Source organism: Fundulus heteroclitus, chromosome 16 (genome assembly GCF_011125445.2).
Source record: "Fundulus heteroclitus isolate FHET01 chromosome 16, MU-UCD_Fhet_4.1, whole genome shotgun sequence".
NCBI lineage: Eukaryota > Metazoa > Chordata > Actinopteri > Cyprinodontiformes > Fundulidae > Fundulus > Fundulus heteroclitus.
Genome location: NC_046376.1, coordinates 24,383,333 through 24,400,392, shown reverse-complemented (window position 1 = coordinate 24,400,392; position 17,060 = coordinate 24,383,333). Strand labels below are relative to the sequence as shown.

Here is a 17,060-nt window from a genome sequence, read left to right as displayed (position 1 = left end):
TTCCACTCAACTTTCTGTTAATATGCTTGAACACAGCCTTCTGTGAACAACAGTTTATTCAGCAAAGACCTTTGACAGCTTAGTCTTAAAGTACTGCATAGTTAGCGGTCTCCCTGCTTTATTGAGTGGCCATAACACGTCTATCTATCCAAATGAAAATAATCTTCTATCTATCTATCTATCTATCTATCTATCTATCTATCTATCTATCTATCTATCTATCTATCTATCTATCTATCTATCTATATATAGATCTATATATATATATCTATATATATATAGATATATATATATAGATCTATATTTATATATCCTTTTTGACAATAAATGGATTTACTAGGATGGACCTGTACGTTTTTGTATCAACTGCTGGCACTTCTTGGCTCATTTAGACATTTGTGCTGCTGAACTAAAATGCTGAGCAGCTGTATGCTATTAGAAAAGCTGGTCGTTCAGCACAACAACTGACATGTTCTCTTGGCTTCCTGTCCTGAATAGGGTACACACTGTTATCTGACTCCCAGATCTGAGCTCCAGCTTCTGAGGTAAATGGATCACAGTGCTTGTTTGACAGTTTGACGGTATAGTTTGCTAGCACAATAGATTATAGCACTTTAAAGCTACTGACCTTTCAAGCATATGCATTGCATTTATTATAATGAGACTTCAAATTTGTTTCGGGTACAAAGAATCCTGATTTGGACGTCCCAAGTTTTATGATCACTGTTATTTGTTTCCTAACTTAAATATTGTCAGGGCAGCACAGATGTATTTCATGTTGATTGTAAGTGACTCAGTAGAAAAATGCTAAATTATTATATTATGAGAACAGTAGAGAAACCGATTAGTTACGTTTAGGAGGGTGAATAATGATCCTACCTTTAACAGTACAGTGCAAATCCTAAAATCTTGCAGAAGAAACTGCTTCAGGGAACCATCCAGCTGTCATATTGCTTTATTCAACTGAAATTTATTTTAACCTATGATCCTCAGCAAAAAAAAAAAAAAAAAAAATGCATAACTTTGGTATAAAACTCTTTCCAAAGGGGGACACCATGTCAGTGGGACACCAGCATTGCGTCACTTGTCCCGACCTTTAACCCAACATGCACATATGTTACTATACGCACATAAAAACAAGCCTACTTGCATCTTGTTTGTCACTGTGGTGCCGCAGATGATGTCTTTGGACAGCTGTTGACTTCGGGGCAGAAAGCAGGGGACACTCTGTGAGCATGTGACTGAGGTCTTGGCCTCCAAGAAATGCAAGGGGAGTCAAATTGGACGCCGCTGTGGCAGCTAAACATTATAACGTATGACTCCTGTTTACGTAACCCTTAAATATCCAATCTTTAGAGTGGCAAGACGTGCCTTGGACGGAAAATTAAATTGCAAACAGTTCTACGGTTCTGTAACTTTTAAACTAAAAAGACATACATATAAATAAAAAAATATGTCTCTCTCTCTCTCTCTCTCTCTCTCTCTCTCTCTCTATATATATATATATATATATATATATATATATATATATATATATATCTGTAAGGAGGAACTGGAGACCCCTAGGTCAAAGTTGAAATCCTTTCTCTAGATGGTTGAAAATAACTGAGCTAAGAACCTGTTGGTCTTTAAATGACAAAAATGGTAATGACCATCCAGCCAGACGTTGTGAATACTTTTAAGCACCAGAGAACAGGCATTGTGATCGTTTTGATCATTTGGTCAACAATGGAAATATTAATAAAAATGTGGAGGAATACCAACAGCTGGGAGTTGAAGGCAACAGAAGTTCCCATGGTCATTGGAGCACTTTGGGCAATGACGAAAACAGGCATGTGATGGTCTTGACTGATGAAATCAAACATTCAACATTTGGTACACCAAAAAGAATGTAAATAGGGCTGATGTCAGGACTGATGACAAAAAAAAAAAAAAAAAGAACAGCTTTATCAGAAGAAATGTAAATTTTTTGATTGGTCTAGCCATATTTCAGAAGTAAATCTGGAAGAAAGTTTGTAAGAGGTCTGTCAACAAAACATATCCGTTTACAATATGTGAGATCTAGAGAACGTTTGCATGTCAGAGGGTTTGCATGACAGGGCCAAAAGATACTAAATGCAAAAATTACATCAAAGGGTGGTTAAGCAAAGTGTTTGAAGATATGCACTTTTACATAAACAAATTTTTTAACCTTTTGGTTAAATTTTTCTGCATAACCAAATTGTTTGTTTTTCATATGAATTGCACAGGATAGTCACATAAAAGTCACATAAAATATTGAAAATGTGTTCATTTTTATGTTTACCTCTCAAAAACCTACCATTTTAATGGGGATTTTTGGTGGAATCTAAATGCTTTTTGCAACAGTTCATCTTACTAATGCTTTAATGGTGACATTGTCTCTGCAGTGTCCCATTTCCCTTGTTTTTAGGCCTGAATTGTTATTTTTTTTTTTTATCAAATGTAAAATGACTAAGCAATCTGGAACCTACAATTCACCTCCACAGGACCACAGTGTGCTATCAGCATGTTGACGTAACTAAGAGCTGTTACAGCAGCCAGAGGGACGCACAGCCAGACAGATTCAACGGAGAGAGAACAAAAATTAAACAGCCTCCAAGCGAAGATCAGTCTTCCTATTTTTCACTAAAAGCCCAAGAGCACATTTCTGTTGCTTTAGCTTTTTTATGTGGCTCCTTTATGTTATCTCAAGACCCTGGTTTGCCGTCACCTCCACACAAACAAGACTCCCATTGCACAATCTTCCGATGATGTCACGGTTACCACAGTAACCATTCTCACGGTCCCTCCACCTCCCCCCTTCGCTTTCGCCCTTCGTCTTGATCCCTTAAATCTCCTCAGAGTGAGAGTGCCGCTCCATCTGTCTCCTGCTCCGATACGTGCTCCTGCACACATACAGCCTGCCATCACCGCCGTAACCACAGGCTGACAGAAAACTATCCAACGGGTGCCGAGAGGCCTGTGCTGTTACCCCGAGAGCTAAAACGAGTTATCATAATGTTTTGTTTTTGTTTTTTTTCTCTTTCTCACGTTGTGCACACGCAGCTCATACAGGTTGTCAGTGATGTGCATGCAAACAGCTTCACGGTACTGATTCATGCAGCTAGCACGACCGATGATTAGCAAAGGCCGGAGGACGCAAACAAAGAGACAGATGCTGTTTAGAATGCATCCGCCTGCTGATTTATGAGCACAGAATGAGGTAGGGGACCCTGGCCGATGAGATGGATCAGGAGCGGTGATGGATGAGGGATTCAATAGTGGGGAGCAGCGCAGGGAGGCAATTTTAGAGATGACGGGGAGGGAAACACGTAGACATAAGCGCTTCAGATGAAATGCAGATGACTTTATTTCTTTGTTGGTTGGTGGGTTTGTTGGTTTGTTACCTTTGGCATCGGGGTCACCTAACAAACTTTAGCACCAAGTTTGTTTTGGGGAGCAAAACGGAACGAATTTACTACTAGTTCAGAGCTCATATCTTTAGCTGTGTTTAAATCCTAGATGAGCCCACTATAGCTCAATGTACTTTTACCATAGCATGTAGTCCTGGACAAATGCTTACGTGTTTTAGGTGTGATTCCTCTGTTTTATCAAACCCCCAGCGGATGGAGGTGTTCTCATAAAAAGGACTCTTTCCTTTGCGCTGCGCCCCTGTTGCAGCAATCTCTCTGAACGAGGGATTGCTGCAACGGTAAGGAGTCCATGCAATCAGCTATCCACTGTTAAATGTTTATTCAGGTGGAGACATTGCCGAACAGTCAGTCACTCGATGAAAATGTCGGAGTTTCTTTACAAATATATTAGGAGTCATAATGAACTGCACTTGGCCGCATGGTTTTATAACTGCGAATCAGAATGTTTGCAGCAGACTTTGAATATCTCTATATGATTGGATTGACTGTGTATATTTCTGGATATAAATTGGTTCTGTGTGTTTTGCAAAAGGGCCTTAAGAGGACATTTGTTGTGAATCGGCACTACATTAATAAACTAATTTGAATTTTCAACCGAGGTCGCAAAGCTCTATTATTATCCACCAAATAATCAGCAAACGCCGGTCAGCCAGGGCTCTGAGGGTGCTTGTGAACAACATGTCCCTCAGTGACTGATACTGGTCGGGACCTGCTGGCGATAAACTTTTGCTCTCACACTCTGGCTCAGTTATTATGCAAGGGAGCAAGTTTATTTTTAGATAATGCAACCAGAGAAAACCCTCCCTGCGCTCTAAATCCTCGTACAGAATCCATGAGAGAGCGTCTGTGTTCTGGAACGGCTTCCTGAAAATCTGCCTGAACGTTCCGAATAATTTGGAGCAAAAATCAAACATGTTTAAAAGTTGAATTCGGCTATGAGAAAATAATATTTGAAAACAAGGCTGGAAAAGCTGTCACTTTGGTTTTAATGTTTGCTTGTTCTCCTTCCTACTGTTTTTTTTTTGTGGTTATTCTAATTAGACCCCAGGTCATTGTTACAGCAGAGCGGTCATATCACGGTCAGGTCTCAGCGGCCGCGGTCAAACTCTTCTTAGGCGTTATGCAACAGGCACACACACTGAATACACTGACCCATCTAATGCTACTGTGCCACTATCCATATTGTTCCTAATGGGTTTTCAGTTTTCACTCTTGGTGTGGGGTGTAACAGGGACAGTAGACAGAAAATAAAGGTGTTGTAAAAACACACATTAGAAGATATAGAGCAGAATGAGTGAAAACAAGGAGTATGATTACAGTAAATATAACACAAAACGGGATGGCAAATACAAGAAACGGTACAAGAACAACCTGATCAAACAGGTGTAGAACATTATTTTTTTTTTGTTAAGTTTAAAATTGAACTGTTGATTAATTTTCAAGCATGTATCAACAAAAAACACACACACGCACATAAAAACAAACAAATTTAGCCCTTGGTGGTCGCTTTCTTTTGCGCTCCACTTACCTTTTAGGCCCTTTCTTAAAGATTACCATAAGGAATATTACACATTGTCATATACCAGATGTCACACACTGAAGTCTTTCTCACCCCCTCATTTTCGTTTTTCTGTTTTTGGAAATTACAAAACATTATTTTATTTTTTTTTATCCTCAGGCCTATTCTGGCAGGAGGGACACTATCTGAGAGCACATGCTGCAAAAATTGGCAGCAGCCCAGATTTTGATAAATGTTTACTTTTTATGCAAAATTATTAAAAGGTGGTCAAAAGGTTCTTTTTTCCCCTAATCCCAAATATGTTAAACTTGGAGTCATTGCATTCTTTTTTCTATTGTTTGCCTTTGTGTTGTGAACTATATATTATATATTTGTTTTTCACATTTTTCACCTTTTTGTACGGCATTTTGGTCAGCGTAGTGTGGTTTTAAATTTGCTTTATAAATAAACTGACATTGACAACAGGGGGGAAACAGTAAGGGATTTCAGTACAAATAAATAATAATACAAAAGTATCCAATGCAGCTGTATTTAAAAAAAACACCCTTTTAAAAGGACTTGATGGCACAAGCCATATTAAAAAAAAAAGTTATTAAAATTTAAATCACTTTAAAATTGATTTTGTCATTTTCATCAACATTGTGAAAGTTATGCAAAAATACAAAAAATAGTGGGAATTAAAAGCACTTACTAAAGCATGCATAGAGTCCCTGCAGACCCACCAATCTAATCCTCTTTTGTTAAAATGCATATATTTATATTTGCATGAAAATATTTCTTTTCATCTTTTTTGTATCTTGCACTTTTATTTCTTCAGTGCAAGCATAGTGGAACTAAAGTCAAATTCATTATTGTATGAAGCAACTTCACACAACAGTGATTAAAACTGATTCTAAATCTATTTCAGCATGTTTTCTGTAAACAAAGAACCAAGCCTCTCAATAATTTTAACTAGCAAGGAAAGAGCTGCAGCCCACTCAGCCGTGACGTCTATAAATATTACCACCAAATTAGTAAACTTGTGATAAAAAACTCATTGTTTACTGCTCGACACAACACAAAAATTACACAATCCCATGCTGCGTGTAGCCATGCATGTCTCTATTTAGGCCCTGGTGCCTCCTCTAATCAGCCCCCTTGTTGAATGCCAGACCAAATGCCAGGGCTGCCCAACTGCCCCTCCTCTCACCAAATCAATCAATGCTCTCCTTGTTCCTCACTAGTTCCTCCTAAAAACGTGGCTTGGTGGGCACAGCTTTGAAAGTGTGCTCTTTTGTGCACAAATATGGAAGGTTGGGGAAAATTAGACGGATGGATGGATGGATGGATGGATGGATGGATGGATGGATGGATGGATGGATGGATGGATGGATGGATGGATGGATGGATGGATGGATGGATGGATGGATGGATGGGTGGATGGATGGACAGTCATAAAACTTTGGCATCAATAAACAGCATCCACATAAAACAATAGAGTGTGCAGGCTGCAGTTACCGGAGACCGGATCAGAAACAGGAGAGAGAAAGCAAGAGGAAAGATCATTACCTGACTCTGAAGGCTGTTTCAGGTCAGATTAATAGAAATAAAAACTGTAATGGTGATGACAAAAACTTTTTTTTTTTTTTTTTACCAAATGGTTGGATATTTGCTGTTGGGATACCACCTATGTATTGTTAGAGACTTAGAGACTTAGACAGCTTTATTTGTCATTTTGTATGCACAAAGTGCGTACAGAAGGAAATTGAATTTGCATACAGCTTGAAAACTCACAGTAAATTTCACAAATTGTCAGAATAAAGATGCAGCAGCGATTTATGTAAACAATTGAAATGTAAAACAATGTAACAATGTGAACAATGCAGGGGAAATAGACAGAGTGCCATTCACGGTATCCAGGAGAGTATTATTAAAACTGTGTAATATACAAATGTGGTATATGTATGTATTGTTGAAAGAGCATTGGGTCACAATAATTGACACAAGTTGTGTTATCAGAGAAGAAACTAGAACCTTTATCATTTTCAATAGGCCATCCTTTTTTAAAACTGAACATGTTCAAATATCAGACTGCAGGTTGAAATAAGAAATGGTGAGATGGTAAAATGATGCTGTATAATTGTGAAAACGTCATTGGGTTCTGTTTTTACACAATAGAGAGCAACTTGGTTCACTTTGGAGAATATTAGCCTTTTAGCTGCTTCATAGCTGACATAAACTACCGCTAGCTATTCTCAACCTTCACCAAAGAGCGGGTCATAAACACAACGTAGAAAGGGAATAGTTTGCACAATGTTATTTATTGACTGCAGCATTTATCTGCTATTTTATAATGAAGTGTCATAAACCTAAAAATCTATTTGAAGAACAAATTCTTGAACTTGCCTTTTGTCAACCTCTGTTATACAAAAAGAAGCACAAGGAATTGTCTTTATATTTATCAGCATTTAAATTAATTTCAAATCATCTCAAACATTTTGTAACCTTTCAAATAAAGATTTTTAAGAACTTGTAATAAACCTAAAAAAATAATTGTTGTATTATAATTCAAAATGAAATCCACTTACTAATGCCTGCTCTCTACTCCTCTATAGCCCCAGTTCCACTGTCCACCGCACCACTCTCCAGCCTTGCTCAAGAGCAGGGTCAAACCGAGTGGACTCGAGCAGAGTTTTGACATGAACACACTGCTTCTCAGTGATTGGCTGAGGGGCTAGGAGAAATTAAGCAGTGTTTATACGAGGAAATCCAGACAAGCTGAAGAGCGACATTAATATTAAAGCAACAATATGTAACTTTTGACCACTAGAGGGCCTAGACCTGAACGTTCAAGGTTTAGCGGCCCTGTAGGCCCCTAGCATGTGGTAGCTCTCTTATTTAAGGGCGTGCTAGGTCACATGACTTCCTGAGTGACGGATCCGCGGCTCTGAAGTTACATAGCCGTGTTTTTGAGAAGGGCAGCCCGCACAGACCATCAATACACGCTGAGCGTTGTATATATTGACATGGAAAATCGAATAACATCTCAAATTAGGCTAATACGTGGGTGAAAAGTGACGTATGGGGGCTTTAAGGACCACTATGAACAGAGTGGGTAACACCGAAATATAATTTTAGTATTTACAAACCACGAACCACGGCAGAAGGTAGAAAAGAAAAGAAAAAGGACACTTCAGCTTTCTGTACGCAAGACGCGCTGTATCAGCAGACTTACTGAGGCTTTCTCTGATTTTACACACACTGAACGCTGATAAGTTTAGCCTCTGAAGAGTGCCCATCCATGCGCCATAGCTGCTGCCTGACTTTCAGGCTCGGCTGCTTTTGCAGAACTGCTCGCTAAAAGCAGGTCGCAGCCGGGGAGTTCCCATCTCCTAGCGAGAAATTCAACCTGTAAAAATAATTTCACTGCAGTTATTAGTGCCTATATCTACTTCAATTTGGGAGGGGAATGAAAAGGGGAGAAGACTTGAATAAAATACTTGTTCTTATCCAAGGTCTGATATAGTAATGATCATTATTTAACGTTCCAACTATTCATGGATTTTTTTCAAAGCTTTCTGAATATCTTGTTTAATCGAGATCAGTTCATTCACATGAGGACTTTGACATGTGTAGGCATGTGTAGACTCAGATAATGCCTTTGGAGCATAATAAATGACAAGGTCATGTTGTCTTAATTTTTAACCAAGTGAATCCACCTGCATGGGTCCAATGTTTGTTTAAACCAGATCTAGTGTCATGCAGAAAGCCTTTGCTGGAACCCGGAACAAATGCAGTCAAACATCAGAATCCAATTGTATGTCCTTTATGATCTTTTTAAGCTGTGTTTCTTTCACACCTTTATTTTAAATTTTCCGAAATAATTTGTTTCACAATCCATTTTTTTTTTTTTTTTTTGGGTTGGACCCATCTTTGGTATAAACATCCATTATCTTAACCCATTTTTTCGATCAAGGCAAAAGCTAGGCTTAGTCCAGGTCCAGGCTAGCAAAATAACAAAAATTTGTTTTTTATTAACCAATCAGTTCTTATATAATTGTAGGGAAGGAACAAAAGTTGGGTACATCTGCTCATATTATGTAAATTTCTAGATCAGGGTTTCAGTAAAGTATACAATCTCTGATACAATAACATTTAAGGGCCATTATGATTGTGTGGACAAGAGGTGGAAGAGTGCCACCGGGGTCGGTTTTAAACAGTTTTGCCTTGCTTGGAACTGTGGATGCAAAGGTGACGATAACATGAGCAAGAAAACGTGCGTTGAAGAAAAAGCAGGCGAGTGAGGAGGGAATTGCTTCAGTATCTGTGATGCTGATGAGGCCAGATATCACTAAGCCTTTGGGAATCTGCAGGGAACATGATTCTGTTTCTATTCTTGCATATCTACATCCTGTGTACAAACTGCTGGATCCCGTCATCATCCTGTGCAAATGTGTTTTCTCCATTATTCTGCCTAGCTCATGTATGTCTAACCCACAAACAACTATCAAATCTGTTTAAAGGTTAATTATTCTTGAAACGCTTTAGAACAGAAATTTAGCGTATTCTGGTTGATTACTTAATAATTAAGTGATAAAACATTTCAAGGCTGAAAAAAACAGGGCAAGTAAAAGTGCTCGACTCTGATAACAAGAGGCTGAATTGTGATGTGTAGCTAATATATCATGGCATCTGCAAGGACAATGACGAGCCAAAGAAACGTGGCACAGCTCCAAGTTGCCAACACAAAATACAGAGCAGATGCAATCAATAGAAAATGCAGCTTGTAGCTAAAAATAAGCGAGGACAAGCAGCTGCAAGGAGAAATGTGAGCACTTAAAATTGGAAGAGGGACAACAATAAAGATAGCACTTAGTGGTCCAGCAGCACAATCTCCCATTACTTATAACTCAGAGCTCGGTTTCCATCTTGATGTCCACAACAACAATGTTGAAGCACCTTCACAATAAAGAAAACATATTCTACGCTTTCTTCTTTGACAAGATCAATTGATGTAGAAAATAGTCCATGGTGTTATCACTATGTTGGAAAGTAAGCTGGAAACTTAAAAGTTTTTTACTGCCTTGTTGAGTTTTCTTGACGTGTATACTCACCCGTGTATGTGTCTTTGCAGCTGTTTTAGTGATATCCTTGGCACTCTGTGGTCCTACTTCAGTATGTTGGAAGAACTGATACGGCCAAGGCGTAGGGGAGGTAAGCACCAATTAATAGAATTAATGATCCTATTGGTCCAGACTCAAGTCACATGAGGACGGGGACCATGAGCAACCCCAGGCACACTGCACCAGTTTCAAATCTGACAATAGGTGTGGTGGTTTTTTAAACCCTGATCCAACTGCTATTAGGGTAACACAGCATTAGGCAAGGCAAGTTTGCACAAGTATACTCCCATTCATACAGAGGGTAATTCAAAGTGGCTTAAAGGGGGAAAAAAAGACACCAAAAGAACATGTACAAACTAAAAACTCAAAGTATGTTATAAAAACATTAGGATACATGACATAATCACGTAAAGAGAAACATCATGGAAAGTATGAAGCAATTCATGAATAGGCAGCAGTAAGCATTAGGCGGTTTAGTCTAGATTTAAAAGAGCCAACCGTTTTTGCACATCTCAGGTTTTCAGGTAATTGGATCAGGTAGAGGAGCTTAAAAAAAACTAAATGCTGTCTTACCTTATTTGGTTCTGTTCCTGGGATCACAGAGTGAAGACGTCTCTAATACGCTGAGGGGTGTTTGTATCTGAGCAGCTCTAAAACACATTCAGGAACAAGACCATTCAATGTCTTATGGGATATCAACAAGATTTACAAATCTGTCTTTTTACAAACAAGGAGCCAGTGCATTAATTGATAGATGACTGTAACATGATTCCTTTTTCTAGTGTTGGTAAGGAATCTGGCAGAAGCGATTTGGATAAGCTGCATCTACCTGATTGAATTTTACACAGGCCCGTATAGACATCATTATAAACATCTAACCTACTGAAAATAAAAGCAAGCGTTTCTGTGTAATATTTGTGCAGAAAACCCTTAATTCTGTCATGGTTTCAAATTGACTTTATTTTGTTGCTAAAGTGTAACTCGCCCAGACAACCTTTGATAAAAGGCACCAAAGTGGGCAGTTTCTTGAGGGAAAGTGACACGTAGAAACACAGAGTTGGTGACCAGGCCAATGCTGGTGGTTTCACCATGGATCGGTCATTTTCTTCCCCCCAGCGGGCTCCACAAAGGAGGCTTTATGGAGCCCAGCGGGCCACAGTGTTTGAGACACTGACTCAAGGCGCTAACTCAACGATAGACATAGCCGGCACTCCCGAGACAGCAGAGGGCAGAATGGGTGCAGTTTGTAAGTGGTAAAGTGATGATAGAAGCATCATTGCTAACACCGGTTAAAGTTCAAAGCAGTAACAAACACTAAACGCTATTGATCAATGCTCCCAATCCTCACGATTCCAACTCCGGAATCTGACTCCCAGGGGGGCGACGGTGCGTATGTCCGTATGAGATGCTTTAAAATCTGAACATGGGGCTATGGGGACAAAAGCATGTACCTTTTGAACCAATAGCAAAATTCCACTGCAATAGCCTCTGTTCAACCTTAAGAGGGCAGCACTAAGACGGTTTTAAGACAAATCTTGCAGAACTAAACAAGTTCACATGAAAATATATATAGAAAAAATGCCCTTAGGCCCAATTTATACAGTTTATCCGCAAAAAAAAGTTGATTTTAGGGTTAGTCACACCTTACAAACCAGCTTTGCGCCCAAAATGACTCCTTTTTTGCTTGCTCTGTGGTCGTTTGGCCCCAAAGATTCTCGTTGATCTCTTATTTCAAATCCCACATTTAAAATGCCTGTTTGACATTAAGCTGAAGAAAATTCTGACTTTACAGTGATTTTAATGGATTATGATCAACTGGTAACACAGAAATGCATAGCTGTTTGTCATCAGCATAGATATTGTAGGAGATTGTATAATTCTCCATAATCTGATCTGATGCGATTATGTAGATGTTGAATAAAAGTTGGTTGAGAAAGGAGTTTTGAGGTTTCAACCACATGTGATCTTTGTGTGCTCTCTTTTATAATCACCAAATGAAACAAATTAAGAAGATCAGAACCAGTTGACCACAATACCACACGCTCCTGCCAACTTTGCGATTACATAAATCATGGTTGTTAGGATTCTCTACTTTGAATCAAAAAGATCCAGTAAGCCAAGTTGCACACTGAGGTTTTTCAAGATCATCACTGAACAACTACCAAACCACTCATGGTGACAGGTGAGGCAAGCATCTCAAAGTACATAATGGAACCTCCAAATTCTTTGAACCCTTTCCAATCACCACTGACATGTTTGCATGGTCATCTTTACCATAGGAGAGTAGCTAATGCTAACTGACCATAATATTAATACTGATACCAGTAGCTAATCTTCATGCCAAAAAGCAATTGAGACACTGGTTTGGCCAAAAAGGACAGGTGTATTCTCCCAGCTCCTTCTTGCACAAACAAGACATAATTCTATCTGCTCCTTCTTTATTTGGTAATCTTTGACATCTAGATGCCCTGTCCACATTTCTGAGACTAGGGACCCTATGATCTCCTCCATATGTCTCTACCAAAGTGATGAGATTGGCCTCGCAGGCTCAGCAAACTGTTGTTGCATCAGAAAATATGGATGTGAACTAGTATGCGCTGGACTCTCATTGCAGTCTGTGTGGGTGTTATATCTAAATAATTTAGAAAAGTCCTCAAAGCTCATCCACTGGTTAAAATAACTTCCTAAAGCGTAGCTGTGTTAAATTTCTTTTAGAAATAGATGTAATACATTAACTTAACAGACATTAAGGGGCCGCTGCTCATGTCGTAAAATCTATTTTGTCAAATCAGCATGAAATTGCAAACCCACATTCAAAAAAATATCTGCAAGGGGAAGAGTTAGGGACTTTATCCTGTATTCCCCTAAGAGAATAAATTAGGAACAAACTAAGCACAATTTCATTTTATATACACACACTGAATTCCTGCAAGAATGAACTTACCTTGCCAAAGTCAGCCGGTTTTCCATCAGCAATTCTGCCAAGTGTTTATTTTTTTATTTATTTTTTTGTTCCAGCTCTTTAATTCTTTTGGCCCTGCAGCGGGTTACCTTCAGCTCCCACGGCTCATTCAGGATGCTGCAGCTAGTGTTACACTCCAGTGTCCAGGACTGACACTTTTGTTTGGACACTTGCAGGTTGCTTATTTTCATCTCTGATCGCAGCTCGAGTTGCTAAGAGGCTTTCAAAAGCATAGTATGGGACAATTAAATGCATTGCTTATTGTATCTTTTATTTATTTTATTATGTAATATCAAATTCTGAGCAAAGGTCTTGAATATCGGGATTCTTTGCATTATACTTGATTCCCTTTTAAAAGAAACAGGTGCTGAGGTAATGATAAAACTTCTCATAATGTATTAACAAGTAATGAATATGTTCTTTCATTCCCAGCCTCTCGATGGGCTTCTCCTCAGGTAAAAAAGACATTATTATCAGCGTTTCCTGGATGGGCGTCTATGTCTTTTATTAAATTCCTATGTTTAAAGTGAAGTTGTCGCTCATTTATTCCATATGTGTGCAGAGTTTGCTGTTAGAGAATGCTATGATAATAAAGATTCTTGATACTTCTTGATTCTAGAGCTCAAACCCCTCTTTCACCTGCTGCCAAATTCAGATAGCGTTCACTGGACAATACCTTTCAGACCCAAGGTTTTTTGAGTAAACATTAAATAACTTAAAAGCATTTAATTGCACAACACATGGAAGAGGGTGATCTCAACCCCCAGTCAGGGCTGATATGGGTGAACTGCAGGGGGTCCAGAAATGGCTTCGCTATGTATCTGAGCTGATTCAGGACCTGATTCAGTCTGTAGTCAAACTTTTCTTTGCTATGCTTTATTATGCCGCTGCAATGTTCTTCTTTTTTTTTATGTTTTCATCACGTAAAACACTTTAAATTATCGTATTGCTGAAATGTCCTATACTTGGCTTGCATCACAGATACTTGCAGTCCAAAATCATTCCCCCTGGATGTAGCATAGTGGTTTCACAGCACCATTCATCCTGGAGATTATTTCATTTATTGCCTGGGCCCGGACAGATCACCTATTATATCACAGTCCACGTTGTCTGCAAGGACACACAAATGCCCCCCATTAACGGGGCAGGAGAAATCGTGTTGTGTGCTACATACTCAGACAACTGTTTGTTTGTGCGTTTGCATAGGACAGAAGAAAATGTGACAGGAATAAAGAGGGCATTCAAAGGGTGTAATGCTTTTCCATCTCTTTTTTTTTTTTAAGGAAAACTAATTTCTATTTGCCTTTTCCCCACAGTGATCAGCAACAGTGTCAACAGCATTTAAACTGAGTGATAATGATTTCCTGCTGTGGCAAAATGTGCTGTGACTATGCTTGTGTCATCACTATGGCATCATAGTGAAAAAGGGGGGGGGGGCAGCAAGTGTTTGCCAGAGAGTGTTAAGATCAGGACTTCACCAGCGACAGCAGTCTTATGCATCACTGGACCCTGAGGGAAATAAAAACTAACCAAACGTACTGCCTGCAAATCTCTTCATAATGCAGTACCAGTTATTTACCAGGCCTATAGTCTTTAAATGGAGGTTTTACGGCAAAGCCACCATGGGCGGGAAATGTTTGAAAGGAAATCTAAAGATACAATCAATACCAGATGACAGGAGAGTTTATATTGGGGTGACGAGGATGGCTTTTGACAATATTTGGAAGATAAACATCTTGTTATGAAGAAGATTCTACATGCCCAGCTGCTGAGTGTGCAGCCAGCTGACCGAGTGAAGTTGCACAACAGACAGCAGAGGCATTACCCAGACATGGATCATAGCTGACCTGCAGGAAACAACTGCACAATCTTTCTCTCCTAACGCTTGTTGCTTTAAAAACAAAATATGTACCAATAAAATGAAGAGACCGCGCTGGTTTAGAGTTTGAAGTCTGCACTGACTGTTTGCAGCTTAAAACTAAGGACAACAGACAACAAAGAAACACAGAATTATAATATATAGCAAGGGAAAACAGGTTAAATACACAATAATCATTTAAAATAGCTACAATTTTCTTTGATGACTACTTTACATACACTTGTTGTTGCCTTAATCTGCTTCATGAGGTAGTCACCTGAAATTGATATTCCACTGTCACGAAGGAGTTCCCAGACATGTTGACTGCTTTATTTTAACTGTGTGGCCAAATTCATCACAAAGCATCTCAATGCGACATCAGATGTGTCCATGAGACAAAGCATATTTTTCTTCTCCTTGGTTCTTATTGTAAATAAATTCTTTGGGGAAATGTAACTCAGAATTAATTACTACTTCAGCTTTATGTTGCTCTAAAGCAAAGGTAACTCTTCCTTCCCGGAAAGGATTGTGTGACAAAGTGGTTGAGAATGTATTTATTCACCCATTGTCCCTTAAACATATTCATAATTAATGGCCGCTCATTTTATAGTTATAATGATGTCAATATGGCTGTAATAATCTTTCTTTACATGCTATCCTGGGTTTGTTTGTGGAAGCACTGTTACAGTTTAACTCCAAGCATTTATTTTTAAAAGCAAACACTATTAACTCATTAGTTAATTCGAATGTTAAAGGTACCGTTTGGTCAAATGTTTTTTGTTAATGCTCCTAAATGTTTCTTACTCATCATTGTTTGTCCCTTTGTTCAGGTCCTACATCCAGGACAGATGTATGGGAGAGGCCGGCCCAGCATTTCTTTTCAGTGTATTGGTTCATGATGTTACTGACTGCATCAACAGGTATAAGCAAATTATGGGTTTACTTTTTTACTGTAGTATTTATTTTCTTTAAAGGAACCCTTTGAGCTGTACTGTGTGAAGGTTTGTGTTAGAGTAACGTTTTAGCTGTGTTGATGGGTTTGCAAATGAAATCAAATGAACAATCTTTTTGCTTTTGCTTCGTTCAGATTGTATTTGTTGGTTAAACTTATTGTCTAATGGTGCAGACTGAAAAGGTAAAGGTGTGTGAGGTACAGTCAGATTTTGGCAATTGGACGCCTAATATGACAAATTTTGATAAACAAATACGCATCCTTTTCCTTCTTGAAGGAAAATTGACATAAATTAAAAAAAAATCCACCAAGAAGAGGCTCAAAATGTCTGCTGATGCTGTATACCTATCACATTCCTAAAAAGCTGTTATACACTATCTCAGAAGTAGAAAAGAGATCAGGTATTTATGCTCAAAGTTCTTTCAAATTGTTCAGATTGACAGACATTCATGTCTTAAAGCTATGATGGACCTTTGCCTCAGAGGAATTCTTAATATTCATCAGCTCTGTATGACACTTTCTATCAACCCAATCTCTGCGCAACACAACTGATGGGCTGAATCAAAAAGGCATAGTTGTAAATGAGTGCTGAAACGCACACCTCGTAATTTAAACCTATTCCAAATGTCCACCTCATAGAACTAATTGAGAGAATATCAAACACGACCATAGATATCACAGCAAAAGGTGACTACAAGGATTATTGATATATTGGAGTTTTATATATGTTTTTGTTTAGTAGATAACTCTACAGTTTGGGAGTTTAATTTAAAATTTAATTTAATCAAAAAATCTTGACTAGGACTCTATGTAAAATGATGATAATTTACTTGTGTTTTATTCAAGTGCTATTTTGAAAAAAAAAAAAAAAAAAAAACATATCTGCTGCAGAAATATCCCCTCTGACTCTGACATCCAGCTTCTCTGGATGCCAACCAAGAGCTGCTCCCCACCTGTACACGGGAAGATATTTTCTATATACCTCTGTCATGTTTTTTATATCACATGTCTCCAAAATCTTGGTGTAGAATCTGAATGTATTCTCTGTATTTCAATTTCACAACCAAACTTTGAACGGGAACAGGCAAAAATCCACAGTACTTCTCTGTGTGTACTGGACAAGTTTTAGGAAGTGAGCCTTTGACACTCATCCTGTCTGATGAAATATTCTTTGATCGACTGAAAAAAAGGCTCTGGGCAATGTTTGGATAAAAAGGAGAGAATGTCCCTTAC

At 38.6% G+C, this 17,060-nt stretch overlaps 1 long non-coding RNA gene across 1 annotated transcript; it reads left to right on the top strand.

Moving 5' to 3' along the window:
- Nucleotides 1-367: 367 nt before the first annotated feature.
- Nucleotides 368-15,789, top strand: LOC118566368. The gene is made up of 3 exons (XR_004932961.1): nucleotides 368-545; nucleotides 10,067-10,146; nucleotides 15,706-15,789. It is a non-coding gene; the product is annotated as an uncharacterized LOC118566368 (long non-coding RNA).
- The last annotated feature ends 1,271 nt before the right edge of the window (nucleotides 15,790-17,060 follow it).